Below are 14,417 nucleotides of genomic sequence, written 5' to 3'. Positions count from 1 at the left end.
TGTTTTTGGTGGCGATTGAACACTAAAGGCAAGTCGCCTGTCACAACAATTAAAGTTGTTTATCTGTTCCTCATTTTGAGGACCTTTAGGCCTCAAAACGTGCTCGAGCAGGGTTAGAAAATTAAGTGCGAAAATATTTTTTCCGAGCCTGCTTGTTAATATCTGTATTAAAGACAACTCACATTTAATATAAGTTCAAATATAATGAGTTTTTTTCAATTAATTTTATGACTGAAGAAGATTTCATCCCAGTGTCCTAATAGAAATTTAAAGAAAAACATTGCACTGCTTATTTATAAAGGATACATTGTCTTCTTGCTTTGAATAATCAGATCTTGCATATGCTAATTTTGACCAGAACTCCGAAGATACTATCTTTTAGGAGGTGGGAAACAAATTAGGTCGGAATAAAAAACTGAGTTTTATCCAAAAAACATTGTCCACTGCACCGAAGTATCAACTATACTAGAAAATAATTCATATGTCAAATGACTGTAAACGCATATGTGTTCAGGTTTTACAATAAAAGTACAGAACGAGTTGTTATCAAAAAATTTCAAAAATGCATAATGAACTCACAAAAATTACGATACAATTTTGTTTACCGAGGGCAAGTTTCTATGTTTTTTTGTGTCTTTACCGCTTGCAGTATATGGTTGTATGTGTTAACACATAATATTCGAACCCCACTCATCCACATTTTTTACTTAATTCACTACAAAATGAGGAAGAGACAGAAAACCTTCAAATAATCACACTTGTTGTCATTCATTATTTGTGTATGAATGATAAAGTAGACTAAAACTCAAATCTTCAAACAAATGAAGTAATGCAGTTTTACGGTTTCAATGAGATCTGCCATTAACAATGTCAAATTGCCAAATAAATTGACATTAAAATCGACAAACTTCATTGTCTATATTTTAAAAAACAACTAATAACAGAGTCAAGAAGCATAAAATGAAACCTGAATATAAGGGACTTTTTGTTTACTAAAAAGATATAGGAGACTAGCGACCAAGTAGAAAAAAAAACAAAAAAGTGCAGAGGTATTTTTAATCTATTGTTCATTAACTAAGGTCAATAAATGGGTCCATTTATGCCCCCATAGGCAGCCATGAAGACTAGTAGTTATCCAAAAAACATTTTACCTCTATAAAAAAGGCGAAATAATCAGATAGATACTATTATATAGATCAGCTTGTTTTGCCAACGGACGTCAATTGGAAATGTCGGTTGTTGAGAAAAAGTCATTGGACTACAAAAAAACAACAAAAAATAGAACTAAAAATTTATTTAAAATTTTTACCCAGAGACATTGTTGTAACCGTAGAAACATTGAGTTTTCAACTGAAAAAAAACATACATCTTATTTGGGCCTTTTTCAGTCGTAATGGAATCCGTCAAAACAAAAGCATTAATTTGAATTCATTCTGGTCAGTTTTCAACACAAACCAAATGGAGGTAAGGTGACTATTTTAAAAAAAGAGAGAGAGCAACTCAAAATTATCCGAAGCTGCATTTCCTGCAATTATAAACAAATTGTGCTAAAAATCATAATTGGCGCATTTTTTGATGAAAAACGGCCAAATTTCAAAATAGTTAGCCGGAATATTAGCCAACATTTGGGACTAAACAGTTCAGCGACACATCTCTGTCTTTAAATTTAACGTATCATCGAAACTGACGAAAAATTAGGCAATAATACAAAAAATGTAAAAAAAAAACAACTGAAACCTGTCAAGTGTTCACATCGCTTTAAACCTCGAAAGCCCAATTGAAAAAATAAATTTCAAAAACTCTCTTCAATCCCATGTTTATTTCTGGAAGAGCTTTCTTGCAATAAAAATATCGATCGGCCGAAAATTGACCGAACAAAAAACCCAGTTGAGCATATAATCCGCCATCACTGAGATGGGTTGGAACACTAAAATGAGAATTACATAATTCGTAGTAGAACGACTATCAAATTGGTACAATATGACACATGCAATCAAAATTAAAAGATCATAAAATTTTTCAAAATTAACTTTCGTTTTTAAATCAATATTTCAAGGAAATGAACGCTAAAAGAAATGCGGTCAAATTGATTTAAGCTGGCAGTTTTTGAGTACTTGAGAGACGAATCGCCTCAGGGGAGAATACTTACAAAATTAGTGATCAGCTATTGTTGAATTGGTTTTTATTTTAAACCGTGGATTAAAGAAACGTAAAGTTTTAGCCAGATCTTATCAATGTGCCATCAATTGATTGAAGAGAACTGAACTTTTTACCTTGTCCAAACATTTTTCAATTCTTTCAACTACTTTTCTAACAATCTAATAATTGGCATACGAAAAGAATTTGCGGAGTTTCTTTTTTCCAGACACGTTTCACTTCTTTCGACTATTTTTGGTGACAATCTAATTATTGGGAAAAAATAATTGGGCAAATAATTCTACAAAGAATTAAGCCAATTTTTTAAAGATGCTGCCAATTAAAATATTAAAAAAAACAGTTCGATCAGTTTTATCTCTGATGCGCACGAAAGCTCTTGTTTTAACCGTAAAATACTTTCTGTATTGTAACAATCTGCACTTTTTAAAAGTTTTCTCACATGATTGAATCTTCCCAAACTTGTTGTCTTCATAATAAAATGTTTTCTCGGTTCTGTAACTCAATTCACCGTTTTGGTTTTTGTTATTCTAAACGCACCACATCTTCCTAGAGTTGAAACAGTTGCCTCGATTATAGTATTGTGGCTATGTGTGGGAGAGTGTAGAAAATTATAAGCGTTTATTAAAATATACTTTTGAACAATCAACAACCACAAATCGAACGACGAGTTTTGCACCGTGTTTTGTAATAGACAAATACAACAGCGGAATATTTTGGTGACAAAGTTGATTAAATGCAAATATGACCCAGGTTTGCTGAACAAAATTTACAACTCAGTCCACTCAAGGGATATATCGCATCTTGCGGACATGACTTAACGAACTGTCAGGATGTCATTTAGTAATTTCACCTCAACAAATGAGAGGGAAGAGAAAAATTCTTATTAAATTTAGACTAACCCAGGGAAACTAAGCAATGATAAATGGCTCCTTAGTTTCATTGCATCCACTCAAAGAAAGGAGAGCTTGAAATAAGCGTCAAGTCAATGGGCTAAACCATCAATGTTGTTGTTATAATTATCAAACTTTACTAAAAATAACGAAGACACTATTCATTTATTTTTTTTCTAATAAATTTAGTCCTTTTGAACGTGTTGATCACAGCTAAAGAAAAATAAAGAAGAAGGAAAATATTGAGATTGTACGCTATAGAACAAAATCGTCAAAAACTCGTTCATCATAGCAGTTGAAAAACATGAAAAAAGAGGTTCTTTTAACCTAAATCTCGCTTTTTTTCGCTCGAATTTGTCCAAGAGATTTTTTGATTTTAAAAGTTATTCCTTGCTATTTTATCTTTTCGTAAAAGATCATGGGTTTTATCTTTTATGCATTTATCCCTTTCTCTAATTTTTCAAAATGTTTGTGACCAAAAAAAAATGAAAGTGCGAAAAATACAAACCCTAATCATAAACTTACATTAGTGGTGAGTTATGGTATTCCAGCTGTGTAGTCTATGTTTGGTAACATAGAAAATAACGTCGGGTCAATTTTCACTTCTCATAATTTAATTTAGTGGCTTATCCGATATGAATGGTTGAAAGAAAATGCAGAAGGTACAACTTTTTATAAATCAACAATTCAGTGCCGGGTCGAGGTGTAATCGCCATTCAACGCAAAATTATGTAAGATAAGCGGTGAATGCGATAAATGTTGTAAGATAAGCTCTGAATGCGGTGCAATTACATATATCAATTACATATTTGCTTTGAAAAAAAGCGTCCAAATTTTGTAATACAAGCGGTCAGTACGATGAAATCAAATAAATTCATTGCTTAACTTCGTAGTGAACTTAAATAACATCACCGCATGGAAAAAAAGTGTCGAAATGATATAAGACAAGGGGGTAATTTTAGGGGGGTAAACGATGTAAGATAATGGGGCAATGGAGAGAAAGGGAGGAATTGTTAGATTTAACCCTCCTAACATTACCGCTTAATCTTACATCTTTTTAACACTTTTTTCTAGATGGTTAATTTATGTAAATTCGCCCTTTGAGTAAGCGGTAAACTTACAAAAAATCACCACATTTCAACGCTAAAATATGTAATTTCACTGGTTTTGCAGAAAACAGAGTAATTGGATTTAAATTCAAAGCAAAAAGCAAAGAAGCAAGTGAGGGGTGGCGCAGTGGAAGAAGAAGAGGCAGACATGCAGGAGTTCAGAGTTTCCAACCCATTTAAGAACACTAAATGGTGAAATATGGTGACTTTTTGTAAGTTCACCGCTTACTCTAGTGATGAATTTACATAACTTCACCGCAGAATTATGTCCTAGACTCGGGTGAGAATTGAAAGTTCAAACATTTCTTTCGTAGTTGTCATTTTAAATATAAAACCAAAAGTGGCAAACTTCCGTTGAGTGCTTCGGTTTGATAAATAACGGAATGAATTCGATTTCATTTAATAGAAGAAAAAATAGAAAGATGAAACTCCACAGCTAACTGCTAATGGCGCCGTTCTGTCGTAAACGATCAATTAGGAAGCAAAAAGCTTTTTTTGATCAAAGATATTTTGGTTATGTCATCTGTGTATCAAATTACTTAGCTTCATAGCATCAATTAATCATATTTTTTTTTACCTTTTACGCATTTCAGTTAAAAATAGACTGAAAAAATACATTTGAGAAGCAATCATTAATGTTTATAAAGTCATTATTTTGCTAACAGGCAAAAAGTTAAAATTACTAATTCAATTTTGTCGGAACTATCAATTCCGACTATCGGAACTCCAGTCAAACATTCGAGAGAAGAGAGACCTAAATAAAAAGGACATTTTTGTTTTTTCAATATTGGTCGTCATTGTTTTTGTTTAAACGAATGTGCCTAACAACCCAAGAAGTCCATAATTTTTTTAATTGGAAGCCTTTTCATATTTCAGTTTTTTTAAAGTTATAACGGTCTCATTTCTGATTTCAGTGATATTCACCATTTATTGAATTTGAAATTTGGTCAACAATTTGAAATTTTGTCAAACAAAAAGCTGCAGGTCAAACCATTCCTGAGAGCTATTACATTTCTCAGAGTTGTTGAGTTTTTTTTTATTTTGATACTAATTCATCTCAACTTCTTTGAAACCCCAAAGAAATGAGTCAAAAAATGAGTCCATATTATCCAGACTGAACTCCAAGTCAAGGTGAGTACTGAACCAGTCTAAATGCAAGTCTGCATGAATATATGACCACTGTCAAAAATCAACTCGGTAAGACTTACGAGTCTTCGCAAAGACTTGTGCAACTCTTGCAAATGGATTCCTGAGTCAATATAAAATTTTAGAAAATTTTCTAGTATTTTCCTTAAGTAAATTTTTTAGTAAATTTCGAATTACAGAAAATTTTGTAACGGGCAACGATATCAGCATTTATTTTAGCCATTTATCCCAGGTGCTATAAACTGACGCGCGGTGCATGCCAAACCGTAAATTAGCGCCCCGGAGGTCTGTTTGGCCCAGATTGTGCCAATTCGAAATTCCTTGGCCTACTACAGGACAAAGTGTCAAGAGAGGGGCTGTAAGTGTGCCCCTAGTTCCACGGGCAGCCCTAATTTGAGCTACCCTGAGTGGTCTCATTACCCAGACCCAAATTAATCCCCAAAAACCGACCCATAAATGGTCCTCAAAGTAAAGCTAAAACTCAGCCCAAACAAATGGTGGCGGCCCTGAGATTCTAGTCACATCAATTTTTTATCTTGACGATCTTTCAACGTTTTGTCGTTTTCAAGGTTTATCGACTATTTTTGACGTTTTGATTTTTTTTCTCGGCTGTTTCGAAGATTTTCATCCATTTTAGACGTTTTCCCGGTTATTTTTTGATGGTAATTGGCTTTTTTGGCGTTTTTAGTCGACAAAACTCGACCAAGAAGTTCAAGTCATGCACGACAAGATTTTCACCAAGTCTTGGCTAAGACGTGCAAGTTTAAATACAAGTCTCTGCGAAGACGTGAGGTTAGACTTACATGTCTTTCCCGAGACGCATTGAGACTTGCATTGAGACTTGCACGTCTTGGCCGAGAATTGCTTTTATGCTTGCACGTCTTGGCCAAGACTTGCATTTAAGCTTAAAACGCAAAAAGTGACAAGATCAGAACTCTGAAGTAGTATTAATATAAGACTTGCATTTAGACGTGCCCGGTACTGCTATAGACCTTAAAACTATACATTGATTTTCTGATATCTACCTAATTCATAGAAATCGAAACGAGAATCTTTGGAACACTAAATCTTTTTGTTAGAAAATGATCGATTTTGAATGGTATCTTTTCAGGCTCGTGTATTTCATTGTAAATGATGATAAAAAATGCTGCACAAATGTTTTCGTGAGCGGTGATGGAAAATAGTTGTAATTTTCTCTCCTAAAGATTCTCTTTCTTTTCTCTGCTAAAGATTCTCTTTCATTAATCCCGTCAGTCATCTATCAACTATCATGAAGCAGATATTTTTGCATGAGTATTTAGTAGATTTCTTCCAAAATGTTTGCATTCATTTTCAAAACAGAAACTTATTTTTTTTGAAAAATCCCTAATACATCGAGAAGTTATAAAGTACATAATATATGCACTCTCTTCAATTTATGCCAAAGACGTGCATTAATTTTCTTATTTTAATAATTTTGAGGTTATTATGTTTTGAAGTTTTAATTTTACACAGAAAACAGGATTTCAGAATCTGCTTTTGTACATTTGCTTGTGAAAAATAGTTTTTATGCGGATGGAGAGGGGGATCAGAGCCTTATCGGTGAACGCATTTTAGTGAGCATCCTTGTGACAACTGGGAGTTAGATGAAAACATTTGTGTCTCAAAAACTCATTGACAGAGCTTAACTTAACAGCATGGCTCAACAACAGAGTAGCTAAAAGAAAGATCAGCGTAAAGGATGGATAATTTATGATATCAGAGGTGACTCCAAAATTCGACTAAAGTTTGGGCTTAACCCAAACCAAAGAAACCGAACACAGCCGACTAGACCAAATAAATGGTGTTAATGTCATTGATATGAATAAGACTACCTACCAAACTAAACTGTCTATCTGATTGGATATCAATTCTGTAGATTCATGTCCCTTAGAACTGCATTGAAACCTTTCTTCTTTGAAATGTTTCAAAACAATTAATTTACGATTTTCATGCTGTAAATAAACGAGTTCTCGACAAAAATGAAAAGCTAAGAAATTTTAAAATTCGCAGATGACACATATCATATCTCACTCCAAAACAGATAAAGGCTTTCTAACATAAACCTAGAGTATGTTCGAAAAAAAACCCATAATCATATGAAACACAATATGATAACAATAAATAGAGAAAAAACAGAGCTTCATGTTTTTACACAAAATATCATTTTTACATTGAGGAAATTCATTATAATGGAAATATGACAAAATAAAGATCAGTTGTCATTACCTGGGTTGACAGATTGACAATAAATTGAAATTTGATGAGCTAAATAAAGTATTGCCAAATTGGCGACGGCAATTAGATCAATTTACTTATTAGGTCATCTAACTCCACTAAAAGTAAGGACGGTAAAAGTAGGGACTGTTTAAATCACAGGTCTGGACACAATTCAAAATCTGTTCAATTTTCTCCAATCTTTGCCAGCTTCATCACTTCAGAGAAAAAATAGAAAAACTATTTGGAGTATTACGGTTTGTCATATGCGCAAAAAGAAAGAAAGAGCAAGAGATCGTCTGTTAAGAGAAAAAACTTTACCTGCAGAGTTTTTCAAAATCCAAATTTCAAATTTTTTGACCTAGTTAAGCATTATAAACACAGCCGTCAAATATCCGAAAAAACTTGTTTAAGAAACCTGTTTGGAAAAAATGAGATGAGAAAAAATTCCCGAACTTTCCAGCTTTTTCCGAATAATATGTGTCAATATGAATGAAGAGAAAGTAGAACAAACTGTCAATAAAAATCTTGAAAGAAGAAACAAAAAACTCAAAGAGAATTTAAATCTCAAAATGAAACGTGTTCAACTTGAACGTGTTCCAATAGGCAAGCAAAAACAAGGTTTTAGATATTATTTCTAATAGTAATTTAAGGACCATTTGTTCATACGTTTATAAAAAGTTATTAAAATGTAAGCGTTTAACCAAATTGTTTTGTTATGAATATGAAATTTTGAATTAACATGTTGGATTAAGAAAATGGACAAACAGATAAACTATACAGATAAAAATATGTGATAAAAACTTCTTTCAACATTTCTAATATTTTGTGCAATTTAAAAAAAAATAATCAAATTCCTAGTTCTGCTTTTACAAATAGAGTTCCGGTTACAAAGAAGAGTCAGTGTAACCACGCGAATAAAGCTATCTAAATTATCTAAATTACATATAATTAGTAAGTATCGACGGTGACTTTGAGCCGCCACTATCTAGTTTATCATCTATGTCTTAGTTTATGTATGATCATGGTCACCGTTAGTCTCAGCTATCAAAACACTGCTATAGGTCGTTTCATTCTGACCAATGCTGACCTTAGGCCTTGCCTAGAATCTTTTTGGTGCGGCGGTCTGTTTGGCCTGGCCAAGTTTCATCGAATTCTGTCTGGTCTGGACCATGGACCCCACGGACCATGAGCCATCAGACCTCAGACCCGCGTCGAGGTGTCACCGCTAAAAATCCCTAAAATATGTAAGATTTGCGGTGACATTGAGTAAAAGTGTAAGATTTGCATTGAATGCGATGAATGCGGTGAAAAAAACTTTTAAACCGTGTATTTTTTATTTCACCGCTTAAGCTTTGAAAGAAAATTTTTCACCGTTACCAGCAGAATGCGGTGAAAAAAGCTTTTTCAGCGCTACCAGCAGAATGCGGTGAAAAAAATTTTCACCGCAAATCTTACAAATATTAACCGCGCTAATTTCAACGCTTATCTTAAATTCACAGGAAACTGTGAAGTAAGTGACAGATGGAGCAGTCGAATAAGAAATTGTTGACATGCAGGAGGTGAGAGGTTCGAACCCTTGGACGCCAGTTTTTTTGTAAGAAATCAGGTGAATGAGGTGAGAAAAAAATTTTCACCGCTAAAAACCGCAAAAATTCACCGCATTCAACGCTAAAAGATGCGGGCGCTTTGCGGTGAAGAAAGTTTTTTCACCGCTATTCACCGTTAATATTACATTATTTTTTGACCAAAACTCGACCCGGGTACTTGAATAAAACGCATTTGTAAACTGTACCTCGAATACAGTTTTCATGCAAGAAGTTGCTGGAGAATAATTAAAGTTCGCGGGCTTTGGTTTGTCATGGCACTGTGGAACCTTTCTGTTACGCGCAAAAGTGAAGACACCAGTTTGTGATGAGACTCCGTGAGTTTCCTTACTCTGTTCCATGATTGATCTGGTCCCATGTTAAGTTAGTGGGATCAATACACAAAGGTGAAAATCCCAACAATGAAACTAGTTCAGTATTAAAAGTGCATCATTTCAACTTCAGGCATTTTCTGATTACTTTCGTCAGAAAAAATGACATTTTCTTTTAATAGCATTTTACTTCGCACCCCCCCCCCCTTGACTGGCATATAAATACAAATTAGCATGCTCGCGGGCCATACAAGGGGATTAAAATTTACTGTAGAAAAACAGACTGAAGATAATACAGTCGTTTGTTAAAGCTGCTAAGACTGCCACTGGGAAATTCACCGGAGACATAATGTAAACCAATTGGATTGTTCAAATTTTGAAATCGCCAATTAAGAGAAGTTCAAGCATTGTTAGCAGGCGACAATTAAGGAAAACAAAAAGCAATTAACAAGAGCGAAGTCAATTTTTTTTAAAAAAAATTCCAATTATATTATGTAAACAAGAACTATTTTTCTGACGTAACACTGACATTTGATAGCAAAAAAAAGGTAACTTAACTGCAAATTGATATCATAACATACCGAATTTCGAAATGAACCCCAAAGAGTCGTTCAAAACAAGACAGATGCATAACCGTATGTTCTGAAAGAAACACGTTCAATTACATTTAAACCATAATCAGACAACGCGAATACGTGTATTTTAAAAAGAAGTTATCAATAATTTTACAACAAAAGTCAATAATTAAGGCGTTTGACACATGATGCACTTTTTACAATTTACTGACACATATACAATTTGAAGTTATCGTTGAGTTGAGCATGAAGAATTCAGAAATTATATCAAAGCTGAAAGATGGGAAAATCTTTCAAAGATATTTTTGACCTTCAATAAGACTTCCCTTTCTGCTTCCCTACAGTCTTCGTGGAAATAAAAACTATCAAACAAACAAAAAAAAACAAACAAGCGAACAAACGAACACGCTCACACACACACACACACACACACACACACACAGCACAAAGACACACACAGACACACACAAATGCACACACATGCACACACACACACACACACACACACACACACACAGACACACACACACACACACACACACACAGACACACACACACACACAAACACAAAAACACACACACAAACACAGCACAAACACACTCAAACACAGACACACCCACAGCACAAACACACATGCAGGCACACATACACACACACAGCACAAACACAAACACACACACACACACACACACATGCACACACATACACACGCACACTGACACACACACACACACACACACACAGCACAAATACACACGCACGCACGCACTCTCGCTCTCACATACACACACAAGCACACACGTGAAAAAAATCAATGACTGAAAAATTTTAAATAACAATTTGACACCAGAACAAGTTATATACAGCTACACTATGGTACCAAAAAGCTACGTACACTTTAAAGATTCTCGAAAGGCGCCAAACACATCCACAAAATGCATTCGTTGACGAAAGTAGAAGCACAAAATGTAATTTGACATGGTACATTGCTTGTTTTTTTGAAGTCAATTTTTTCAATAAAACTTTTGTCGTTTCTTATAATTTTAATACCAATCGACGCATCATCACCAAAAGTTCAACAGATCTGTTTCTGGATAAATTGAAAAGCGTGCTCTCAGAGAAATTCCGGATAGAGGCTGGTCAGTTTCTTGTAACTAGCACTAATTCTGTTCAAACTGCTAATAAAGTTGTTGAGTTTACACTACATTTAATTGGCTTAAATTGGTTGAGGTGTGAGCAGAGTGCTACAAATTGCACTTGGGACTGAACACAAAAGTGTTTATGGAGATCAAGCCAACTTCACTCAGGGTTTCTTTTGTATGCAAACTTTTCACTATATCTCAATTTAGATATAATAATCTTATAATAGTTTTGCGTCGATTGGTATGAAGCTAGATGGAAACTTACGAAGAGATTTAAAGTAAAAATGACTTCAAAAGCACAAAACTTACCATTTAAAGTTGCATTTTGCGCGTTCAGTTGTGTAAACGATTGTAACATAGTTTGAACTCAAAACCAGTAATCTAGAAACAATTAATTAGGTTTTTGGCTTTTTAACATCTAATGGTTGGTTTGCATAGTTTTTGCTTAGATTTCTATCAAAATCTCAGTCATTTTTTGACACTCTCAAATTCTTCAAGTTCTTCCAAAGGACTGTTTTTTTTTAATAGTGGCCTCAAATTAGCCCAAATATTTTCAATCGGATTCCGATTGCGTTGGGAATATTTACTTAGCATTCCAGTACCTCCAACTATTTTTACAAAAAAGTAAAATGCTAACATATTTTGTTGAAAAATGGGGTCTAAAGAGAGCTTCAAAAGCTTTACCGGCATAGTAGAATTCTTAGCGTGCTTGGCCGGTTCTACTTCATTTCACCCCTATTCATTTAACCCCCTATCATTTAACCCCGATTTATTCACCCCTCTATCATTTAACCCCTCTATCATTTCACCCCTCTATCATTTCATCCCGCTAATTAGCAGTCGACATCAAAGGCATGTTTTGTCATAAATAAGTGGATAGATTAATCCCACGTTCGGTTGTGATAGTTTCATATCAAGTCCCACGGGCCGCTGAGGCATGGCCATGGCCCGCGAGGCATGGCCAAATAATTTTATTGCTAATTTAATAATCCTTATTTTATAGGGATTAAAATCGGGGTGAAATGATAGTGGGGTTAAAAGATAGAGGGGTTAAATGATACAGGGGTGAATAAATCGGGGTTAAATGATAGGGGGTTAAATGAATAGGGGTGAAAAAATGGGACACCTGCTTGGCCACATAATAGTTTTGATTCATCTAATTGTGTTGTAACCGAAACATAAGTTATCGCTTGTCCGACCTAATTTTCTTATTGTCAAAAATTTGTTTCCAATTTGTCGTAGAAATTGGACATTTCCGTCGCTTGAATGACTTGAGGTTTTTATTTTTTTGCATGCAAGCCGTGTACTGCATCATGATTTAAATCTGAGTTACTGTTGTTTTTCTTGTCCATGAAAATAGTTTATTTCGAAACTCAGCAGCGTGGCGAACTCTAAAAGAGTAGAAACCTTAATCGTTTATTGGATAAATTTTTTCTGTCATTTTTAAGAGCAATTGAGAATAAAAACTCAGATTTGAGAAAAAATCACTGATTTTAGAACAGTGAGAAAAGAATCACAGGAGAAATCTCACAGCCTATTGGATCGAATTTTGATAAAAGTTGATAACAATTTTACTAAAACAGGGTAAATTTTGCCAAGATATTGACACGGCGCATGTTATGAAATCAACAAGATTTCTTGTGCGAGCTTACGCAATCTTTGCATGGGTCTTAGAAAAAAAGGTTTTGGCAATTTAATTTGAGAAGTACACATTTTTCATTATTAAAGTTCAATTGAAGCATGCTCAATGCAAAAATTTGACAAAAACTCATTGTCATGATCGTTATTTTATTTCAAAATTTTCATGATGATAGTCATCTACGGAGAAAGATAGATTGATCCTTCAATTTCAGAGAACACTACGCCACAAATTAGTTTAATGAGACAACTTTCAAGCAAATTTCTAGTCGAATTTATGATTTCTAGTACCTATAGGTCATATATGACTTCTATGATATTTTATTAGTCATAAAGGAATCAGATATGACTTTAGTAGTCAAACAAGGATCATGAATCGTCAAATACTATTTCATGTCGATATACTTCAATATTAAACATGCTTTTCTTCCATGAACTGTTGAAAAAATCTTTTATGATTTCTTTCATTACATACAAAGATTATTTATGATTTCACTACAGCCATACACGGCTTGGACTAAAAAATACGTTATGATATGTGTGACAGCGTATAAAACCCTTACCCTTCCAGTGCTACTGAGAAACTTTGACCCGTGGCAATGAAATAGTTAAATTGAGAGCCTATCAGATACATTGGTTTGTATTTAGTGGAGAAATAGTACTCAGTAGAAACTTTTTATTTGTATGAGAACTTTTTTCTTATGAACACATTTGTAGTCAGTTCATAAGAATCAATTATAGTTCACTCAAGTTGGTTTCAGATAAAAACGATCACAAAAAGTTGGCACGAAAAAAGAACAAAGAAGAGTTACATTTTTACCCAGAAGTTTTAATGACAAATGGATCTGTAGATCGATTGCGCTCAAAAAATGAGCTATTTTGTAAACAATCAACAATGTATCTGCCTAGCCTAGTGACTGCAGCAAACTGTATCATTTACTGAGAGCTTTAATTTTCAATCCAGCAAGAGTTAGTTTTAGTTTTGCTGCTGGCATCTTGTACCTTTTGATTTCACCAACTAAATTCTATCCAAAAGTGAACACCAGCAAAGAGCCACGATCAAAGTAAAGGTCACCTATAGAAACTAAAAGTTCAGCTCTCAAGCTATTTCTTTGATATAATGTTAAACTGAAAACCAAACAGTTTCAAGCCTTGGTCATTGAGTTCCGGGGAAAAATTTGTGTAGAAACTGTTCATGCAGGTTTTTTTTGTTAGACTCATATTTGGATACGTATTTCTTTCAATAATACTTCCATGAAGCGTAAATTAAAACCAGAAACTATGTGATATCACCGCACAAATTGCTTGCACTGATAAATTTTTTCTATCAAATGGATAATAAAGTAACTCATATTCCACTAATATCGCATAAAAAATTAAATTACATAAAATACATTCAATACAGTTGGACCAAGAAATTCAATAAAAATTCATTTTGTGTTTACAAAATTCTTAATCTTTAGCCCTGCAGCCGAAAGCTCTTAAACTTTCAGCTCAAATACAAAAAAGGATGCTTGGTAATGTGCTTTCGCACATAATGTTCCGACCTGATCAACATTTTTGACTTAATTGTTTGAAAGTAGATGTCTGAATTTAAAAAACCTAT

At 34.0% G+C, this 14,417-nt stretch overlaps 1 protein-coding gene across 2 annotated transcripts in view; it reads right to left on the bottom strand.

Annotated features, from left to right (window-relative positions):
- The window catches only part of LOC142335284 (tyramine receptor Ser-2-like), a 132,815-nt gene that overhangs the window by 97,478 nt on the left and 20,920 nt on the right, over nucleotides 1-14,417 (bottom strand). The window contains exon 1 of one of the 2 annotated variants that reach the window (XM_075383721.1): nucleotides 3,573-3,827. The exons of the other annotated variant lie outside the window; for it this stretch is intronic. The gene's annotated coding sequence lies outside the window, so the exon portion shown is untranslated. Of the gene's footprint in view, nucleotides 1-3,572; nucleotides 3,828-14,417 lie in introns of those variants that run through there. 2 annotated transcript variants of the gene reach the window in all.

Source organism: Convolutriloba macropyga, chromosome 2 (genome assembly GCF_964194025.1).
Source record: "Convolutriloba macropyga chromosome 2, txConMacr16.3, whole genome shotgun sequence".
Lineage (NCBI taxonomy): Eukaryota > Metazoa > Xenacoelomorpha > Acoela > Convolutidae > Convolutriloba > Convolutriloba macropyga.
The sequence above is the reverse complement of the archived record's forward strand: the minus strand, read 5'-3'. Positions and strand labels throughout refer to the sequence as shown.